Source organism: Cervus canadensis, chromosome 7 (genome assembly GCF_019320065.1).
Source record: "Cervus canadensis isolate Bull #8, Minnesota chromosome 7, ASM1932006v1, whole genome shotgun sequence".
NCBI classification, from domain to species: domain Eukaryota; kingdom Metazoa; phylum Chordata; class Mammalia; order Artiodactyla; family Cervidae; genus Cervus; species Cervus canadensis.
In genome coordinates this window covers 24043288-24065193 of record NC_057392.1, presented here as the reverse complement: position 1 = coordinate 24065193, position 21906 = coordinate 24043288, and the positions used below count along the sequence as shown (strand labels likewise).

The 21906-nt window shown below is 47.0% G+C and overlaps 1 long non-coding RNA gene and 1 pseudogene across 1 annotated transcript in view; both read right to left on the bottom strand.

Annotated features, from left to right (window-relative positions):
* Nucleotides 1-5415, bottom strand: part of LOC122445206 — a 39036-nt pseudogene extending 33621 nt beyond the window's left edge.
* Nucleotides 5416-7405: 1990 nt separating this feature from the next.
* Nucleotides 7406-21906, bottom strand: part of LOC122445217 — a 27489-nt gene continuing 12988 nt past the window's right edge. Inside the window, exon 4 of the long non-coding RNA XR_006270479.1 lies at nucleotides 7406-7417. This is a non-coding gene — a long non-coding RNA (uncharacterized LOC122445217). The remainder of the gene's footprint in view (nucleotides 7418-21906) is intronic.

Below are 21906 nucleotides of genomic sequence, written 5' to 3'. Positions count from 1 at the left end.
TCTGACTGCATGTTATCAGCAAAATGTGTTCATCAGGGTCCTTGATCCACGTCATCAAGGGGATTGTGCTCTAATCTAAAGCATGGTCCTCCCTCCTCCATAATCCTAGAATGTAGGGAAGGTTTCATTCCTCTTCACACCTAGATTCTAAGGAATACAGTTTAGATTCTGAGACTTGAAAAGAGATCTGAACCCTAAATGCATCCCCAAGTATCAGTTCAGGATTTTCCCTGAGGCAACAGAGACGTTCCATGAGGTCCCTGTCGCCACTCGAGAGGAACCCCAAGCTTCCCACCGCAACTCGAGAAAAATCACAAGATTCCCCCATCAATGCGAGATGAGGCTCGATTCCCCCGAAGGGCCTCGAGAGCAATCACGAGTTCTCTCTCCCAACTTGAAAGGAGGCTTGACTCCCTTTATGTAATGCAAGAGCTTCCCCGTGATACCTGTCGCAACTTGACAGGAACTCCGAATTTCCTGCTGCGACTCCAGACAAGGCCCTATTCCCCTACAGCGACTCAAGAGGAATCCCGAGGTAACCCTTGAAACTCAAAAGGAGGCCTGACTTCCCTGAGGCAACACGAGAGGTTCCCTGAGGTCCTCGTGGAAACTCAAGAGGAACCCCGAGCTTCCCACCACAACTCAAGAAAAACCATGAGATTCCCCCCTCAACGCAAGATGAGGCCTGATTCCCCTGCAGTGACTCAAGACCAATCCTGTGTTCCATCTCACAACTTGAAAGGAGGCTTATCTTCCTTTATTCAACTCCAGAGGATACCCAGGATACCCATCGCAAATCGAGAGGAACCCCGAGTTTCCCATCGCAACTCGAGAGAGCCTCGTGTTCCTTACCTCATCTCAAGATGAGGGCCAATTCCCCTGCTTCCACTCGAGAGGAATCCCGACTTTCCCCTCGGTTCTCGAGAGGAGGCTTGTCTCACCTATTGCAACTCAAAAGGAACCCCGAGATTCCCGCCACAAGTTGAAAAGACACAGAGTTCCCCCTCAACTTGAGATAAGGAAGGCCTGAATCCCCTGCAGTGACTCGAATGGAACCTCGAGTTTCCCCTCACAACATGAAGGGAGGTCTGATTCCCCTGTTGCACCTCTAGAAAAAGCCCGAGTTCCCTGTCTCAACTCGACAGGAGGCCTAACACCCCTTTTACAACTCAAGAGGAAAGTGGAGTTCCATGCCACAAGACAAGACGAGGCCTGACTCTCCTGTTGAAACTCAATAGGAACCCCCAGATCCCTGTCACAACTGGAGAGGTACCCTGAGTTTCCCGCCTCAACTCGAGATGAGGCCCTATTCCACTGCAGTGACTTGAGAGGAACCCCGAGTTTCCCGCCACAACTCGAGAAGTGCCCTGTGTTCCCCACCTCATTTCGAGATGAGGGCCGATTCCCCTGCTTCAACTCGAGAGGAATCCTGACACTCCCCAAACACCTCAAGAGGAGGCCTCTCTCACCTATTGCAACTAGAGAGGATCCCCAAGTTTCCTGCCTGAAGTCAAAAGGACAATGAGTTCCCCCTCAACTCGAGATAAAGCCTGATTCCCTGCAGTGACTCGAATGGAGCCCCGAGTTTCCCCTCACAACACGAAGGGAAGTCTTATTCCCTTGCTGCACCTCTAGAAAAGCCTGAGTTCCCTGCCTCAACTTGACAGGACGTCTGACACCCCTTTTACAACTTGAGAGTAAAGTGGAGTTCCATGCCTAACACTAGACAAGGCCTGACTCCCCTGTTGAGGGTCAAATGGAACTCCGAGATCCCTGTCACAACTGGAGAGGAACCCCGAATTTCCCGCCTCAACTCTAGATGAGGCCCTATTCCCCTGCAGTGACGCGAGAGGAATCCTGAGGTGCTCTGGCTACTCAAAAGGAGGCCTAACTTCCCTGAGGCAACACGAGAGGTTCCTTGAGGTCCCTGTCGCAACTCGAGAGGAACCTCGAGCTTCCAGTCACAACTCGAGAATAACCACGAGATTCCCCCCTGAACGCGAGATGAGGCTTGATTCCCCTGCAATGCCTTGAGATCAATCTCGATTCTCTCTCCCAACTTGAAAGGAGGCTTGACTCCCTTTATGCAATGTCAGTGGTTCCCCACGATACCCGTCACAACTTGAGAAGAGCCTCGTGTACCCCACTTCATCTCAAGATGAGGGCTGATCCCCCTGCTTCAACTCAAGAGGAATCCCGACTGTCCCCTTCCACCTCAAGAGGAGACCTTTCTTACCTATTGCAATTCCAAAGGAACCCCGAGTTTCCTGCTGCAAGTCAAAAGGACACTGAGTCCCCCTTCAACTCGAGATAAGGCCTGATTCCCCTGCAGCGACTCAAATGGAACCCCGAGTTTCCCCTCACAACATGAAGGGAGGTCTGACTCCCCTGTTTCACCTCTAGGAAAAGCCCGAGTTTCCCACTTCAACTCAACATGAGGCCTGCCACCCCTTTTAAAACTCAAGAGGAAAGTGGAGTTTTATGCCTCAACATGAAGCAAGGCCTACTTCCCTGTTGAAACTCGATAGGAACCCTGAGATCCCTGTCCCAACTGGAGAGGAACACTGAGTTTCCTGCCTCAACTGAAGATGAGGCCCTATTTCCCCTGCAGTGACTTGAGAGGAATCAAGGGGTACCCCCTTGCAACTCGAAAGGAGGTCTGACTCCACTGTGGCAACATGAGAGGTTCCCTGAGGTCCCTGATGCAGCTTGAGAGGAACCCCGAGCTTCTGGCAGCAACTCGAGAGAAACCAAGAGATTCCCTTCTCAATGCAAGATGAGGCTCGATTCCCCTGTAGTGACCCAAGAGCAGTCCTGTGTTCCCCCTCATAACTCGTAAGGAGGCTTGACTGCCTGTATGGAACTCCAGAGATTCTCTGAAATACCCGTCGCAACTCGAGAGGAATCCTGAGTTTCCCACCACAACTCAAGAAGAGCCCCATGTTCCCCACCTCATTTCAAGATGAGTGCCGATTCCCCTGCTTCTATTCAAGAGGAATCCCGACTGTTCCCTCACATCTCAAGAGGAGGCCTGTCTCACCTATTGCAACTCGAGAGGAACTCCAGTTTCCTGCCACAAGTCAAAAGGACACCAAGTTCCCCCTCAACTCGAGATGAGGCCTGATACCCCTGCAGCGATGTGAGATGAATCCAGAGTTCCCCATCACAACTCAAGAGGAATTCCGAGTTCCCCATCGCAATTCAAGAGAAACACCAAGTTTCCCACCACAGCTTGAAAGAAACCCCATTTCCCGCCACATCATGAGAGAAACCCTGAGTTCCACACTGCAACTCAAGATGAGGCTCAATTCCCCTGTAGCGTCTTGGGAGGACCCCTGAGTTCCCTCTCGCAACTCGAGAGGAGGCCCAACTCCCCTGTTTCATCTCGAAAGGAACTCCAATATCCCCGTTGCATTCAAGAGGAACCCCGACTTTTCTGCCACTACACGATAGAAGGCCTGACTCACCTGTTTCAACTCAAGAGGAACCCTGAGAGCCCCATCATAACTCGAGAGGAACCCCGAGTTGCCTGCTGCAAGTCGAGAGGAGATATGACTCATCAGCTGCAACTCAAGAAGCACTCCAAGTTCCCCCTCGCACCATCAGAGGAGGCCCTACTACTCTGTGGTAACTCAAGAGGAACATTGAGGTTACTGGTGCAACTCAAGAGGAACCCCAAGTTTCCCACTGCAACTTTAGAATAAACCCAGTTTTCCTGCCTCAACTCGAGATGAGGCCCGATTCGCTTGCAACGACTCAAGAGGACCCTTGAGTTCCCCATCACAACTCGACAGGAACCCCGAGGTTCCCACTGCAACTCGAGAGAAACACGGAGTTCTCTGCCTCAACTCAAGATGAGGCCCATTTCCCCTGAAGCCAGTTGAGAGGAGCCCTGAGGTTCCACTCACAACATGAGAGGAGGGCTGACTCCCCTATTGCAACTAGAGAGGAACACCAAGATCCCTGTTGCAACTTGAGAGAAACCACGAGTTTCCCACCGAAGCTCTAGAAGTATCCCCAGGTTCCCTGGGGATGAGGTCTGATTCACATGCAGTGGCTCGAGAGGAACCCCATTGAAAGTCAAGAAGAGCCCCAAGCCACCTGATGCAATTCCAAAGGATTCCCAAGAGGAGCATACCTCACCACAATTCGAGAGGAGAACTCTACCACAACAAGAGTGGAAGTCCCATACCATAACTAAAGAGGAGGCCCCGCCTTCCACAACTAGAGAGTATTCTCCTGCATGTCACAACTAAAAAAAGTGTGCATTCTCATCAAAACCAGAGAGGCATCACACCCATCACAATTTGAGAAGAGCAATCTACCACATCTAAAGAGGAGCCCATGAGCACAAGTAAAGTGGAACCCCACTACCACAGCTGGAGAGGAGTCTGCAAATGACAACTAGCTGGGAGCAGACCCACGCAAATAAAGAGTGGTCCCTCAGTGCAATTAGATTGGAGCCCCATACTGCAACTAGAGAGAAGCCTCCTGCACATTGCAACAAGACAGGGTCAGCCTGCAGATCGCTACTATAGAGGGTCTGCCCCACTGCAGCTAGAGAGGAGGCTCCACAACAGTTCTAAAGAAGCCCCCACTCACCTGCTGCAACTCAAGAGGCACCGCAAGTTTGCCACTACAGTTTGACAGGAGCACCAGGCTGTAACAAGAAAAGGCGCCAATGGACAAAATGTCAGAGAGATTCCTCGGCCAAAACTGAAGTGGATTCCCCAGGCACAATGAAAGTGGAGGCCCCCAGGATATCACACCCAGAGAGAAGCCCTTCAACCACAAATAGAGATGACCTCCCTGAAGTAAGTCATGTGGAGGCCCTCACAACTAGAGAGAAGCAATCCATCTGATATTAGTAAGGAACTCTTAGTGCCAAAAGTAGAGAGGATCTCCGCCATAGAACCACCCACATCCCAACCTCAGAGGACACAGCCCCGCACTTCAAGAAGAGTCCTCCACCACAACTCGAGAGGAGCCCACTGGACATCACACATAGAGAGGAGATGCTCTGCTGCTAACAGAGATGAACCTCACATCACAAGGAGAGATGAGATTGCACACCACCACTAAAGAGAATCGAACCCACCACAACTACAGAGTTGAATCCGACCACAAAGATAGAGAAGTCCCATGCCAAAAGAAGTGAGTAGCCTCACAACTTTGCAACAAGACAGGAGCCACCCTGCACATCCCTGCTAGAGACGAGCTGCCCCAAGACAACTCAAGATGAGCACCCACCACAAGTCCAGAACACTGGGTACCACCCCAACTCAAGAGGAACCCCAAGATCCCCATGGCAACTAGCATGGAAGCCCGAGTTTTCAGCTGCAACTCGAGAAGAATCCCGAGTTCCCCACTGCAACTCGAGAGGAGGTCCTACTTACCTGCTGCAACTCAAGAAGAACCCCGAGTTCTCACCTGTGTCTTGAGAGGAGGCCTGACTCCCCTGTTGCAAATCTAGAGGAAACCCAAGTTCCCCACCTCAAATCAATAAGAGGCCTGACTCCTCTGTTGCAACTTGAGAGGAAACCCTAGATCCCCGTTGCAACTTGAGAGGAACACTAAGCTTCCTGTCACAACTCGAGAAGAACCCTGAGTTTCCTGCCTCAACTCTAGATGAGGCCCGATTCCCCTCAAGCGACATGAGATGAATCCTGAGTTCCAAGTCACAACTCGAGAGGAATCCCGAGTTTCCTGCCCCAATTTGAGAAAAACACCATGTCTCCACCTCATCTTGAGATGAGGCCCAATCCCCCTGCAGCCACTCAAGAAAAACATCGAGGTCCCCCTCACAACTTGAGAAGAGGCCCAACTCACCTATTGCAACTCAATCGGAGACCCGAGATACCCGTTACCTCTTGAGAGGAAGGGCAACTTTCCTGCCGCAACTCGAGAGGAGGTCTGACTCCCCTGTTGAGAGAAACACAGATATCCCCGTAGCAACTCGAGAGGATCCCAGAGTTTCCTGCCCCAACTCTAGAGGAACTCCGACCTCCCTGCTGCAACTCGAGAGGAGGCCTAATTCCCCTGCTGCTACTCAAAAGGAACCCCTATTTACCCCCTGCAACTAAAAGGAGGCCCAACTCCTCTGTGGCAAATTGAGAGGAAACCCAAGTTCCCTGCCTCAACTCGAGAGGAGGCCTGATGACCCTGTTGCAATTTGAGAGGAACACCTAGGTCCCCATCACAACTAGAGAGAAACTCTGAGTTTCCCACCACAATTCAAGAATAACCCCAATTTTCCCACCTCCATTTGGATGAGGCCTGATTCCCCTGCAGCAACATGAGATGAATTCTGAGTTCCCTGTTGCAACTCAAGAGGAACCCAGAGGTTCCCACCACAGCTTGAAAGAAACTCTGTGTTTCCCACTGCATCATGAGAGAAACACTGAGCTCCACTCTGCAACTGGAGATGAGACACAATTCCCCTGTAGCATCTTGAGAGGACCCCCAAGTTTCCCAATGCAGCTCGAGAGGAGGCCCAACTCCCCTGTTTTATCTCGAGAGGAACACCAAGTTTCCCACTGCAATTCAAGAAGAACTCTGAGTTCCCCACTGAAACACGAGATGACCCACAAGCCCTCTGATGCAACCAAAGAGGATTCCCAAGAGGAGACTCCCCCACCACAATTCAAGAGGAGAACTCTACCCCAACAAATGAGGAAACCCCATACCACAACTAAAGAGGAGGCCCCCTTCCACAACTAGAGAGTGTCCTCCTACACATCACCACTAGAAAAAGCACCCCTTCTCATCACAACCAGACAGGAGTCACACCATCAACTAAAGAGGAACCCATCTACCACAAGTAAAGAGGAGCACCACGGCCACCGCTAGAGAGGAGTCTGCAAATGACAACTAGAGGGGAGCCAATGCATGAAAAATAAAGAGTGGATCCTCACTGCAATTAGAGTGGAGCCCCACACCACAACTAGAGAGTAGCCTCCTGCACATTGCAACTAGACCGGGCCAGCCTGCAGATCACCACTACAGAGGATCTGTCCAATTGCAGCTCGAGAAGAGGCTCCACAACAACTCTAAAGAAACCCTGACTAACCTGCTGCAACTTAAAAGGCACCCTGAGTTCACTGCTGCAATCTGACAGGAGCCCTAGGCTGTAAGAAGAAAAGGCACCACTGGCCCAAAGGACAGAGAGGCATCCCAGCCAAAATTGAAGCAGATTCCCCAGGCACAGCTAGAGTGGAGGACCCTAGGATAGCACAACTAGAGAGAAGCCCTTCTGCCTCACATAGAGACGGGCTCTCTGCAGTAAGTCGAGTGGAGTCCCTCACTAGTAGAGAGAAGCAATACCACAAATTTTAGTGAGGAACTGCTAGCACCAAAAGTAGAAATGACCTCCCCCATAGAGCCAGAGAGGATGCAGCCCCACACTTCGAGAGTAGCCCTCCACCTCAACTCCAGAGGAGCCCACCAGACATCACACATTGAGAGGAGCCCCTCTGCTGTTATCTGAGATGAACCTCGCATGACAAGTAGAAAGGAGATTGCATACCACCACTAGAGAGAATTGAACACCCCACAACTACAGTGTTGAATCTGACCACAGAGTTAGAGAAGTCGCATGCCAAAGCTAGTAAGTAGCCTCCAGACATTGCAACAAGACAGGAGCTACACTGCACATCCCTGCTAGAGATGAGTCGCCCCAAGAAAACTCTAGAGGAGGCCCAACACCCCTGTTGCAACTTGAGAGGATCCACTAGATCCCCATTGCTTCTTGAGAGGAAGCCTGAGGTTCCCACCGCAACTCAAGAGGAGACCCAACTGCCCTCTTGCAACACCAGAGGAACCCCAAGTTCCCACCTGCAACTTCAGAGAAGGCCCTACTCCCTTGTGGCAACTTGAGAGGAAACCCAAGTTCCTTGTTGCAACTGAAGAGGAACACCAAGTTTCCCTCTGCAACTCAAGAAGAACACCACGTTCTCTACCTCAACTCAAGAGGAGGCCCAACTCCCCTCTTGCAACTCTAGAGGAAACCCGAGATCCCTGTCACCTCTTGAGTGGAAGACTGAGTTCCCCTTCTCTACTCCATATGAGGCCCAATTCCCCTGCAGTCACTCTAGAGGAACCCCGAGGTCCCCCTCGCAACTTGATAGGAACCTCAAGTTTCCCGCCTCAATGCAAGAGGAATCCCGAGTTCCCCACCACATCTAGAGTCAAACCCTGAGTACTGCCCTACAACTAGAGGGGAATACTGAGATCCCGCTGAAATTCAAGAGAAGCTCTGAGTCCCCTCTTGAAACTCGAGAAGAACCCTGAGTTTCCCACCACAACTGGAGAGGAACCCCGAGTTCCCCACTGCAACTCGAGCAGAGGCCAGACTCTCCTGTTGCAACTCGAGAGGAATATCAGGTTCAGTCTCGCAACTCGAGAGAAGGCTCTTCTCCACTGTTGCAACTCATGAGAAAGCCCAAGATCCCATCTCAATTCGAGTGGAAGACTGATTTCCCACCACAACTCAAGAGGAATCCCGAGTTCCCTGCTGCAACTTGAGAAGGGGCCTGACTCCCCTACTGCAACTCGAGAGGTAGGCCAAGTTCCCACCTGTAACTTGAGGGGAAGCCTGACTCCCCTGAGAGGAGGCCTGACTCCCCCCTGTGGCAACTCTAGAGGAAACTTGAGTTCCCAACTCAACTAGAGAGGAGACCTGACTAACCTGTTGCCAACTCGAGAGGAAAGCCTAGATCCCCATCGCACTTCGAGAGGAACACAGAATTTCCCACCACAACACAAGAACACAGAACCCTGAGTTACCTGCCTCCATTCTAGATAAGGCCTGATTCCCCTGCAGCGACATTAGATGAAGAGTAAGTTTCCCATCACAACTCAAGAGGAATGCCGAGTCTCCTCTCACAACTTTAGAGGAACACATTGTTCCCCACTGCAACTCAAGAGGGCAAAATTCCCCTGATGGAACTCCACAGGATTCCCAAGGAGAGCAAACCCCACCACAATTCAAGAGGAGCCCTCTACCAAAACAGGAGAGGAAGCCCCACACGACAACTAAATTCCAGAGTCAGGGCCATGTGTTTCCCTGCACTTTCTGAGACTTGCAAACACATTCCTAGGTAATACAGGCTGTGGGAGTGTATCTGAGAGTGCTGGGTGTAATACTGTGGTCACCTCATCAAGGTGACATTCCACTGCAAATGAGCCCGAGGTGAGGAATTGTGAGCCAGCCACTTGCTTCAGAAATCCCAAAGGGTGCAGCAAGGCTAGCTCTGGCAGAAGTAAGAAAACATCAATTGGATGGATTTTCAAGCAGTTGCAAGGCAGAGCTGCGCTAAGGCACCCCGACAGAAAAATGAGAATTTTTCCCCCTAGGTCTGGTATCCAAGTTCATACAAGGGTGTGTCCCTGCAGGATCCAAGAATGCTCCAGACAGACCTAACCTCACTAGAACTCTCCTACAGAGAAAACGTGATGGAACAGATGTTTGGAAGTTGCTTTGACTTTCCCTGTGAGTGTGGGACCTCCCTATGGTCATGGACTCAGGGGACCTTGCCAATGACAAATGACCTCCAAGTAAGTGCTTCCAAGGGGTGTGTGGCTCTCAGCATGCAGAATGCTGGGAAAGCTATCTTCCTTTGTGGAAGCAAAGGCATCAACAGAGAGTGTGTTTTAAAGCCTCTATCTTGCGGGAACTGTTTTGCTTCAAAGGTGTGAGACATCCAGTCCTGCTCTGAGGACCTAAATTCCAGAGTCAGGGCCATGTGTCTCCCTGCAATTTCCGAGCCTTGTTAACACATTCCTAGGTCATACCACTACTGCCCTTGAGGAAGCAGGCTGTGGGAGTGTGTCTGAGAGTGCTGGGTGCCATACTGTGGTCAGCACTTCAAGGTGACATTCCACTGCAAATGGGCCCAAGGCGAGGAGTTGCAAGGCGACCGCTTGCCTCAAAAATCACAAAGGATGGAGCAAAGCTAGCTCTGTCACAAGTAAGAAAACAGAGATTGGATGGATTTTCAAGCAGTTGCTTGCCAAACAGCTTTAGGGACCCCTGAGAGAAAATTATGAATTTTGCCCCTTAGGCCCAGTATCCAGGTTAATATACAGGGTTTGTCCCCACAGGATCCAAGAGTACTCCAGACAGGCTTAGGCTCACTTGATCTCTCCTACAGAGGAAACGTGATGGAGCAGACATTTGGATGCTGCTTTTAATTTCCCAGTGAGTGTGGGAAACCTGACGATGGTCACAGCCTCAGGGGAACTTGCCACTGAAAAATGACCTCCAAGGAATAGCTTTCAAGTAGCGTGTGACTGTCAGCATGCAGGGTGTGGGGAAAGTTATCTTCATCCTAGGGAGGAAAGGCATCCACATAGAGTGTGTTTTCAGGACTCTATTTTGCAGGAAATGTTTCATTTCTAAGATGTGAGAACGCCAGGCCAGTTCTGAGGGCCTAAATTCCAGAGTCAGGGCTATGTGTCTCCCTGCACTTGATAAGCCCTGCAAACACATTCCTAGGTCATATAGGACTGCCTATTAGGAAGCAGGATGGGGGAGTGTGTCAGAGAGTTCTGAGTGCCATACTGTGGTCACCTTGTCGAAGTGATCTTTCACTGCAAATGGTCCCAAGGGGAGGAGTTGCGAGGTGCCCACTTACTTCAGTAATGTCAAAGAGTGGAGAGAAGCTATTTCTGTCAGAAGCAAGAAAAGAGTAATTGGACGGGTTTATCAAACACTTTCTAGGCTGTACCGCATTTGGGCACTCCAACAGAAAATTTCGAATTTTGGACCTAGGATCGTAGTCCAGGTAACACACCGGTTGTGTCCCCACAGGATCCAGGAATGTTTCAGACAGACCTAGGCTCACTAATCTCTCCTACAGAGAAAACATGATGGAACAGGCTTTTGGATGTTGCTTTGACTTTCTCTGTGAGTGTGAGGTCCTTCCCGAAGTCCATGGCCTCAGGTGATCTTACCACTGAAAAATTATCTCCAAGGAAGCACTTTCAGGCAGAGTGTGACTCTCAGCACACAGGATGCTGGGAAAGCTGTCTTCCTTCAAGGAAGGAAAGGCATCCACAAGTGTGTCTTCAGGCCTCTCTCTTGCAGGAACTGTTTTGCTTCTAAGATGTGAGACCTCCAGGCCTGCTCCAAGAGCCAAATTCCAGAGTCAGGGCCTTGTGTCTCCCTGCACTTTCCAAGCCTTACAAACACATTCCTCTGTTATACTGCCCATGAGGAAGCAGGCTGCAAGAGTTTGTCTGAGAGTGCTGGGTGCCATACTGTGGTCAACTCATTGAAGTGACATTACACAGCAAATAGGCCCGAGGCAAGGAGTTCGGAGCTGCCTGCTTGCTTCAGAAATCCCAAAGGTTGGAGCAAATGTAGCTCTTTCAGGAGTAAGAAAACAGCAATTGGATGGATATTCAAGAAGCTGCCCGGCCACACCGCTTTATGGCCCCCCAAGAGCATTCTGCGAATTTTGCCCCCAGGCCTGGTATCCAGATTGATACACAGGGTGTGTCCCCGCAGGATCCAAGAATGTTCCAGACAGACCTAGGTTCACTAGATCTCTCCTACAGAGAAAATGTGATGGATAGACTTTTACATGTTGCTTTGACTTTCCCTGGGAGTGTGGGAGACCTCCCTGGGCACAGAGCCTCAGGGGCCATTGCCACTGAAAAATGACCTCCAAGCCAGCACTCTCTAGCTGTGACTGTCTTACCCGCAGGCGGCTGGGAAGCTATCTTCCTTGGAGCAAGGAAGGGCAGACCCAGAGAGTGTGTTTTCAGGCCTCTATTTTGCAGCAAGTGTTTCGCTTCTCAGACGGCAGACCTCCAGGATTGCGCCGAAGGCCTCAATTCCAGAGTCAGGGCCGTGTGTCTCTCTGCACTTTCCGAGCCTTGCAAACACTTTCCTAGGTCAGAGTGGCCCTGTCCATGAGGAAGCAGACTGTAGGAGTGTGTGTAAGGGCGCCACACGCCATGCTGTGGTCACCTGGTCGAGGGCACCTTGCACCTCCAATGGGCCCCAGGCGAGGAGTGGCGGGCCGCCCCCTTGCTTCAGAAATCCCAAAGTGGGGAGCAAAGCTCGCTCTGTCAGAAGGAAGAAAATAGCAACAGGATGCATTTTCAAGCAGTTGCTGGGCTGCCCCATGTTAGGGCTCCCTGGAAGAAAAATGTGAATTCTGGCCCCAGACCCAGTATCCAGTTGGATGCACAGGGTTTTTTCCCCATAGGATCTTTTTTTTTTTTTTTTAGTGGGTTTTGTCATACATTGATATGAATCAGCCATAGATTTACACGTATTCCCCATCCCGATCCCCCCTCCCACCTCCCTCTCCACCCGATTCCTCTGGGTCTTCCCAGTGCACCAGGCTCGAGCACTTGTCTCATGCATCCCACCTGGGCTGGTGATCTGTTTCACCATAGATAGTATACATGCTGTTCTTTTGAAATATCCCACCCTCACATTCTCCCACAGAGTTCAAAAGTCTGTTCTGTATTTCTGTGTCTCTTTTTCTGTTTTGCATATAGGGTTATCGTTACCATCTTTCTAAATTCCATATATATGTGTTAGTATGCTGTAATGTTCTTTATCTTTCTGGCTTACTTCACTCTGTATAAGGGGCTCCAGTTTCATCCATCTCATTAGGACTGATTCAAATGAATTCTTTTTAACGGCTGAGTAATATTCCATGGTGTATATGTACCACAGCTTCCTTATCCATTCATCTGCTGATGGGCATCTAGGTTGCTTCCATGTCCTGGCTATTATAAACAGTGCTGTGATGAACATTGGGGTGCACGTGTCTCTTTCAGATCTGGTTTCCTCAGTGTGTATGCCCAGAAGTGGGATTGCTGGGTCATATGGCAGTTCTATTTCCAGTTTTTTAAGGAATCTCCACACTGTTCTCCATAGTGGCTGTACTAGTTTGCATTCCCACCAACAGTGTAAGAGGGTTCCCTTTTCTCCACACCCTCTCCAGCATTTATTGCTTGTAGACTTTTGGATAGCAGCCATCCTGACTGGCGTGTAATGGTACCTCATTGTGGTTTTGATTTGCATTTCTCTGATAATGAGTGATGTTGAGCATCTTTTCATGTGTTTGTTAGCCATCTGTATGTCTTCTTTGGAGAAATGTCTGTTTAGTTCTTTGGCCCATTTTTTGATTGGGTCATTTATTTTTCTGGAATTGAGCTGCAGGAGTTGCTTGTATATTTTTGAGATTAATCCTTTGTCTGTTGCTTCATTTGCTATTATTTTCTCCCAATCTGAGGGCTGTCTTTTCACCTTACTTATAGTTTCCTTTGTTGTGCAAAAGCTTTTAAGTTTCATTAGGTCCCATTTGTTTAGTTTTGCTTTTATTTCCAATATTCTGGGAGGTGGGTCATAGAGGATCTTGCTGTGATTTATGTCGGAGAGTGTTTTGCCTATGTTCTCCTCTAGGAGTTTTTTATAGTTTCTGGTCTTACATTTAGATCTTTAATCCATTTTGAGTTTATTTTTGTGTATGGTGTTAAAAGTGTTCTAGTTTCATTCTTTTACGAGTGGTTGACCAGTTTCCCAGCACACTTGTTAAAGAGGTTGTCTTTTTTCCATTGTATATCCTTGCCTCCTTTGTCAAAGATAAGTGTCCATAGGTTCGTGGATTTATCTCTGGGCTTTCTATTCTGTTCCATTGATTCTATATTTCTGTCTTTGTGCCAGTACCATACTGTCTTGATGACTGTGGCTTTGTAGTAGAGTCTGAAGTCAGGCAGGTTGATTCCTCCAGTTCCATTCTTCTTTCTCAAGATTACTTTGGCTATTCGAGGTTTTTTGTATTTCCATACAAATTTGAAATTATTTGTCTAGTTCTGTGAAAATACCGTTGGTAGCTTGATAGGGATTGCATTGAATCTATAGATTGCTTTGGGTAGAATAGCCATTTTGACAATATTGATTCTTCCAATCCATGAACACGGTATATTTCTCCATCTGTTTGTGTCCTCTTTGATTTCTTTCATCAGTGTTTTATAGTTTTCTATGTATAGGTCTTTTGTTTCTTTAGGTAGATATACTCCTAAGTATTTTACTCTTTTTGTTGCAATGGTGAATGGTATTGTTTCCTTAATTTCTCTTTCTGTTTTTTCATTGTTAGTATATAGGAATGCAAGGGATTTCTGTGTGTTAATTTTATATCCTGCAACTTTACTATATTCATTGATTAGCTCTAGTAATTTTCTGGTAGAGTCTTTAGGGTTTTCTATGTAGAGGATCATGTCATCTGCAAACAGCAAGAGTTTCACTTCTTCTTTTCCTATCTGGATTCCTTTTACTTCTTTTTCTGCTCTGATTGCTGTGGCCAAAACTTCCAACACTATGTTGAATAGTAGTGGTGAGAGTGGGCACCCTTGTCTTGTTCCTGATTTCAGGGGAAATGCTTTCAATTTTTCCCCATTGAGGGTGATGCTTGCTGTGGGTTTGTCATATATAGCTTTTATTATGTTGAGGTATGTTCCTTCTATTCCTGCTTTTTGGAGGGTTTTAATCATAAATGAGTGTTGAATTTTGTCAAAGGCTTTCTCTGCATCTATTGAGATAATCATATGGTTTTTATCTTTCAATTTGTTAATGTGGTGTATTACATTGATTGATTTGCGGATATTAAAGAATCCTTGCATTCCTGGGATAAAGCCCACTTGGTCATGGTGTATGATTTTTTTTAATATGTTGTTGGATTCTGTTTGCTAGAATTTTGTTAAGGATTTTTGCATCTATGTTCATCAGTGATATTGGCCTGTAGTTTTCTTCTTTTGTGGCATCTTTGTCTGGTTTTGGAATTAGGGTGATGGTGGCCTCATAGAATGAGTTTGGAAGCTTACCTTCATCTGCAATTTTCTGGAAGAGTTTGAGCAAGATAGGTGTTAGCTCTTCTCTAAATTTTTGGTAGAATTCAGCTGTGAAGCCATCTGGTGTTGGGCTTTTGTTTGCTGGAAGATTTTTGATTACAGTTTCAATTTCCTTGCTTGTGATGGGTCTGTTAAGATCTTCTATTTCTTCCTGGTTCAGTTTTGGAAAGTTATACTTTTCTAAGCATTTGTCCATTTCATCCAAGTTGTCCATTTTATTGGCATAGAGCTGCTGGTAGTAGTCTCTTATGATCCTTTGTATTTCAGTGTTGTCTGTTGTGATCTCTCCATTTTCATTTCTAATTTTGTTAATTTGGTTCTTCTCTCTTTGTTTCTTAATGAGTCTTGCTAATGGTTTGTCAATTTTGTTTATTTTTTTCAAAAAAACCAGCTTTTAGCTTTTGTTGATTTTTGCTATGGTCTCTTTAGTTTCTTTTGCATTTATTTTCTGCCCTGATTTTTAAGATTTTTCTTTCCTTCTGCTAACCCTGGGGTTCTTATTTCTTCCTTCTCTAATTGCTTTAGGAGTAGAGTTAGGTTATTTATTTGGTTTTTTTCTTGTTTCTTGATGTGAGCCTGTAATGCTATGAACCTTCCCCTTAGCACTGCTTTTACAGTGTCCCATAGGTTTTGGGTTGTTGTGTTTTCATTTTCATTCATTTCTATGCATATTTTGATTTCTTTTTTGATTTCTTCTATGATTTGTTGGTTATTCAGAAGCGTGTTATTTAGCCTCCATATGTTTGAATTTTTAACAATTTTTTTTCCTGTAATTGAGATCTAATCTTACTGCACTGTGGTCAGAAAAGATGACTGGAATGATTTCAATTTTTTTTTAATTTTCCAAGACCAGATTTATGGCCCAGGATGTGATCTATTCTGGAGAAGGTTCCGTGTGCACTTGAGAAAAAGGTGAAGTTGATTGTTTTGGGGTGAAATGTCCTATAGATATCAATTAGGTCTAGCTGGTCCATTGTGTCATTTAAGGTTTGTTTCCTTGTTAATTTTTCTGTTTAGTTGATCTATCCATAGTTGTGAGTGGGGTATTAAAGTCTCCCACTATTATTGTGTTACTATTAATTTCCTCTTTCATACTCGTTAGCGTTTGCCGTACATATTGCGGTGCTCCTATGTTGGGTGCATATATATTTATAATTGTTATATCTTCTTCTTGGATTGATCCTTTGATCATTATGTAGTGTCCTTCTTTGTCTCTTTTCACATCCTTTATTTGAAAGTCTATTTATCTGATATGAGTATTGCGACTCCTGCTTTCTTTTGGTCTCCGTTTGCATGAAATATTTTTTTCCAGCCCTTCACTTTTAGTCTGTATGTGCCTCTTGTTTTGAGGTGTGTCTCTGTAGACAGCCATTATATAGGGGTCTTGTTTTTGTATCCATTCAGCCAATCTTTGTCTTTGGTTGGGGCATTCAACCTTCATTTACATTTAGGGTAATTATTGATAGGTGTGGTTCCCGTTGCCCATTTCTTGTTGTTTTGGGTTCACGTTTATACAACCTTTCTGCATTTCCTGTCTAGAGAAGATCCTTTAGCATTTGTTGAAGAGCTGGTTTGGTGGTGCTGAATTCTCTCAGCTTTTGCTTATCTGTAAAGCTTTTGAATTCTCCTTCATATCTGAATGAGATCCTTGCTGGATACAGTAATCTAGGTTGTAGGTTACTCTCTTTCATTACTTTCAGTACGTCCTGCCATTCCCTTCTGGCCTGGAGGGTTTCTATTGCTAGATCAGCTGTTATCCTTATGGGAATCCCTTTGTGTGTTATTTGTTGTTTCTCCCTTGCTGCTTTTAATATTTGTTCTTTGTGTTTGATCTTTGTTAATTTGATTAATATGTGTCTTGGGGTGTTTCACCTTGGGTTTATCCTGTTTGGGACTCTCTGGGTTTCTTGGACTTGGGTGGCTATTTCCTTCCCCATTTTAGGGAAGTTTTCAGCTATTATCTCCTCGGGTATTTTCTCATGGCCTTTCTTTTTGTCTTCTTCTTCTGGAACTCCTATGATTCGAATGTTGGGGCGTTTCACATTGTCCCAGAGGTCCCTGAGGTTGTCCTCATTTCTTTTGATCTTTTTTTCTTTTTTCCTCTCTGCTTCATTTATTTCCACCATTTTATCTTCTACCTCACTTATCCTATCTTCTGCCTCCGTTATTCTACTCTTGGTTCCCTCCAAAGTGTTTTTTATCTCATTCATTGCATTATTCATTTTTAATTGACTCTTTTTTATTTCTTCTAGGTCTTTATTAAACATTTCTTGTATCTTTTCAATCTTTGTTTCCAGGCTATTTATCTGTAACTCCATTTTGTTTTCAAGATTTTGGATCATTTTTATTATCATTATTCTAAATTCTTTTTGAGGTAGATTCCCTATCTCCTCCTCTTTTGTTTGACTTGGTGGGCATTTTTCATGTTCCTTTACCTGTTGGGTATTTCTTTGCCTTTTCATCTTGTTTAGATTGCTGTGTCTGGAGTGGACTTTCTGTATTCTGGAGGTCTGTGGTTCCTTTTTATTGTGGAGGATTTACCCAGTGGGTGGGGTTAGATGATTGGCTTGTCAAGGTTTCCTGGTTAGGGAAGCTTGCGTCAGTGTTCTGGTGTGTGGAACTTGATTTCTTCTCTTTGGAGAGCAATGGAGTGCCCAGTAATGAGTTTTGAGATGGGTCTATGTGTTAGGTGTGACCTTTGGCAGCCTGTATGTTGATGTTCAGGGCTATGTTCCTGCATTGCTGGAGAATTTGCATGGTATGTCTTGCTCTAAAACTTATTGGCTCTTGGGTGGTGACTGGTTTCAGTGTAGGTATGGAGGCTTTTGGACGGTCACTTATTACTTAAAGTTCCATGTAGTCAGGAGTTTTCTGGTGTTCTCAGGTTTTGGGCTTAAGTCTCCTGCCTCTGGATTTCAGTTTTATTCTTCCTGTAGTCTCAGGACTTCTCCAACTATACAGCACTGATAAGAAAACTTCTAGGTTAATGGCGAAAAGATTCTCCCCCGTTAGGGACACCCAGAGAGGTTCACAGAGTTACATGAAGAAGAGGAGAGGAAGGAGGGAGATAGAGATGAGCAGGAGGAGAAAAAGGGGGACTCAAGAGGAGAGAGACAGATCTATGCAGCTGTCTGTTCCCAGAGTGTTCTCCGTAGCCCAGTCACCTACAAAGATTCACAGAATTGGATTGGGAAAGAAGGGGAAAGGAGGAAATAGAGGTGTTCTGAGGTAGAAAACAGAGAGTCAAGATTAGGAGAGAATAATCTTCGGTTTAAAAATAGGGCTTCTCTTCTTTTTTTTTTGTAAGGTTATAGTGTATTGAAAATGAAAATTAAGGAGTAGTAGAGGAGTACTAGAGGACTTTAAAAGAAATAAGAGAAAAAGAAAAATAGAAAATAGAAGAGAAAAAGGAAAGAAAAAAAGGAAAAAAAGAAAGAAAAAAAAAAGAAAAAGAAAAAAAAATTTTTTTTTCCCCCTAATTAAAAAATCGTAAAAGTCTATGGAAATGAAAGTTAAGGAGTAATGGGGGAGTAATAGGGGATTTTAAAGGAAAATAAAAGAGAAAAAAGAAAAAAGAAAAAAAAGAAAAAAAAAAAAGAGAAAAAAGTAAAATTATATCTAGGAGTTTCTCTGGAGCTGTTGCAGTCAGTGTGGGTTCGGCTCAGTTTCAGATAGCTCCTCGTTCCAGCTTACACTTCTCGATATCTACAGGCCCCTTCCGGTGTAGTCCGTGTTTTCTAGAGGGATTTTAATCTGTTGCACCAGTCCCTTCTGAAGCAGTTCCCTTTGTTTATTTGGCTTCTGTTTGCCGGTCTCTTCAGAGTCTCATTTCCGCCGTGACACAGGCGGGCGGAGGTGGACTCTTATTCAGGTAGCTAGTTCCGTCGCTCTGCGGGGAGGGGCTGGCGCTGTGGGGACGGGCTTGCGCCGCGGGGATGGGCTGGCGCTGCCGGGAAGGGCCAACGATGCTTTCTCCGTCTGCGCTGCTCAGGCTCCCGGCTGTTCTATATGGAGCGCGCCCCGCGCGCGCTACGCGTGGTTCCAGCCCTCGGGTGTTCCACAAAAGCGCAGAACGAAAAGCTGCGCCTGCTCTCTGTGTCTTCCCCGTAAGAGTGGTCCAGGCAGCCAGGGGCTTGGTGGGCGCACTCTCCCCAGGTGTGGCCTGCCCACTCCCTTCCGTGGACCCAGTCTCAGTTTCCGCTGGCGCCAGTCGGGTGCGTGCGCCTTCCGCCCTCCGCGTCCCCAGCCCCAGTCCCCGCCCGCGCCGGTCGGGTGCCTGCGCCCTGTGTCTCGCTGCGACCTTCCCCTCCCCCCTGCCTCCTGCCTCCGGCGGGGCTGGGCCGGTCCGCAGCCTGCGAGCTCTTCTCTGGATTTTCTCGGTCTCTTTGTTCTGCGAACGGCCGGCAGTGTGTTCGGGCCGGTTAATTTACTCTCTCTCCTTTGGTCTCCCACAGTTCAAATTGGCAACTCACAGAAGCTCCCTCCGATTGTCCTCAGGGCACTCAGGCCCGGACCCTCCTCCAAGCAATACCTCCTAAGATTCCCTTCCCAGGACGGATCTCCGTCCGTAGCTCTTTTGTCTCACTTTTAATCTTTTATATTTTGTCCTACCTCCTTTCGAAGACAATGGTCTGCTTTTCTGGGCGCCTGATGACCTCAGCTAGCGATCAGAAGTTGTTTTGCGAAGTTTGCTCTGTGTTCAGTTATTCTTTTGATGAATTTGTAGGAGAGAAAGTGGTCTCCCCGTCCTACTCCTCCACCATCTTGGCTCCTCCCTCCCCATAGGATCTTAAATACACACTCTCTGTGAATGCCTTTCCTTCCTCCCACACTCCTAGGGATTTCTGAAGCAAGGGGGCGGCCCGCCACTCCTCGCTTGTGGCCCTTTGGAGGTGCAAGTTGCCCTTGACCAGATGACCACAGCATGGCACCCGACCCCCTCACACACACTCCCACAGCCTGCTTCCTCATGGGCAGGACCATGCTGACCTAGGAATGTGTTCACAAGTCTCAGAAAGTACAGGGAGACACAAGGCCCTGACTCTGGAATTGAGGCCCTCTGAGCAGGCCTGGAGGTCTGACATCTGAAAATCCAAACACTTGCTGCCAAGTAGAGGCCTGAAAACACACTCTCTGTGGATGCCTTTCTTTCCTTTGAGGAAGATAGCTTTTCCAGCCTCCTGCGTGTGGGGAGTTGCACACGGCTTGCCAGCACTTGCTTGGAAGTCATTTTTCAGTGGCAATGGCCCTGAGGTCCTGAGCCCAGGGAGGGCTCCCATACCCCCAGAGAAAGTCAAAGCAACCTCCAAATGGCTGTTCTGTCATGTTTCCTCTCCAGAAGAGAGCTAGTGAGCGTAGGTCTGTCTGGAATGTTCTTGGATCCTGCGGGGACACCCCCTGTGCGTCCACCTGGATACTGGGCCTAGGGGGCAAAATTTGCATTGTTCTCTTGGATGGCCATAAAGCGGTGTGGGCTAGCAACTGCTTGAAAGTCCATTAAATCAGTGTTTTCTTACTTCTGACAGCGAGATCTTCCATGCACCCTTTGGGGTTTCTCAAGCACGTAGACTGCTTGCAACTGCTTGTCGTTGGCCCATTTACAGTTGAATGTCACCTCTTCTGGGTAACCACAGTATGGCAAGCAGCACTCTCAGACTCACTCCCAGAGTCTGTTTCCTCATGGGCAGTCCAGGTATGACATAGGAATGTGATTACAAGGCTCAGAAAATGCAGTGAAACACACTGCCCTGACTCTGGAAGTTAGGTCTTCTGGACAAACCTGGAAGAATTACATCTTAGAAGTTAGACAATTCTTAATAGATAAAGGCATGATAAAACACTGTTCCTTGATGCCTTACTTTTCTTGCAGTAGCATACCTTTCCCAGAATTCTGTGTGTTGACAGTCACACACTGCTTCAAAACACTTGCATGGAGGTCATTTTTCAGTAGCAATTCCCCCTGAATGTGTAACCATAGGGAAGTCCCCCACACTCTCACGGAAAGCAAAACCGATATCCAAAGGTCCAATCCATCACGTTTTATCTGTAAGAGATCCAGTGTGCCTAGGTCTTTTTGGAAAACTTCTTGGATACTGCGGGGACATACACTGAGCGTGAATTTGGATACCGACCATCAGTGGCCAAATTTGCATTTCTCTCTTGGTTAGCCCTAAAATGATGCGGCCTAGCAACTGCTTGAAAATCCATCCAATAGGTGTTTTCTTACGCCTGACAGTGAGAGATTTAGTCCACCCTTTGGGATTTAGGAACCGAGGCAGCGGCTCTCAACTCTTAGCCACTTGCCCATTTCCAGCTGAATGTCATCTCATCTGGGTAAGCATAGTATGGAAATTAGCTCTCTCAGACACACTCCTGCAGAATATTTGCTCATGGGTCATCCCCATATGACATAGGAATGTGTTTACAAGGCACAGAAAGTGCAGGGAAGCACACTGCTCTGAGACTGGATGCTATGCGTCTGGGCAAAATTAGAGGTCTGACATCTTATGATCTAGACAGTTCTTGATAGATAGAGACCTGAAAATACACTCTCCATTGATGTCTTAACTTCCTCTAAGGAGCAAAGCTTTCCCAGCATTCTGTGTGCTGAAATTCACACAATGCTTAAAAACGCTTGCTTGGAGGTTAATTTTCAGTAGCAATTTCCCCTGATGGTGTGACTGTATAGAAGTTCCCCACACTCGTAGAGAAAGTCAAACTAACATCCAAATGTTGGTTCAATCATGTTTACTCAGTAGGAGAGATCCAGTGAGCCTAGGTCTTTTTGAAAAAGTCTTGGATGCTGCATGGGGACATCCTGCATGTGAAACTGGATTCCGTACCTTGGTAGCAAAATTCGCATTCTTCTCTAAATTGGCCCTTAAATGGTGCAGCCTAGCAACTGCTTAAAAATCCATCCAATAGTTTGTTTGTTTGTTTTTTTACTTCTGACCCAAAGAGCTTTGGTCCACCCTTTGGGATTTCTGAAGCAAGCAGGCCACTTGCAACTCCGAAATGCTAGCTCATTTACAGTTG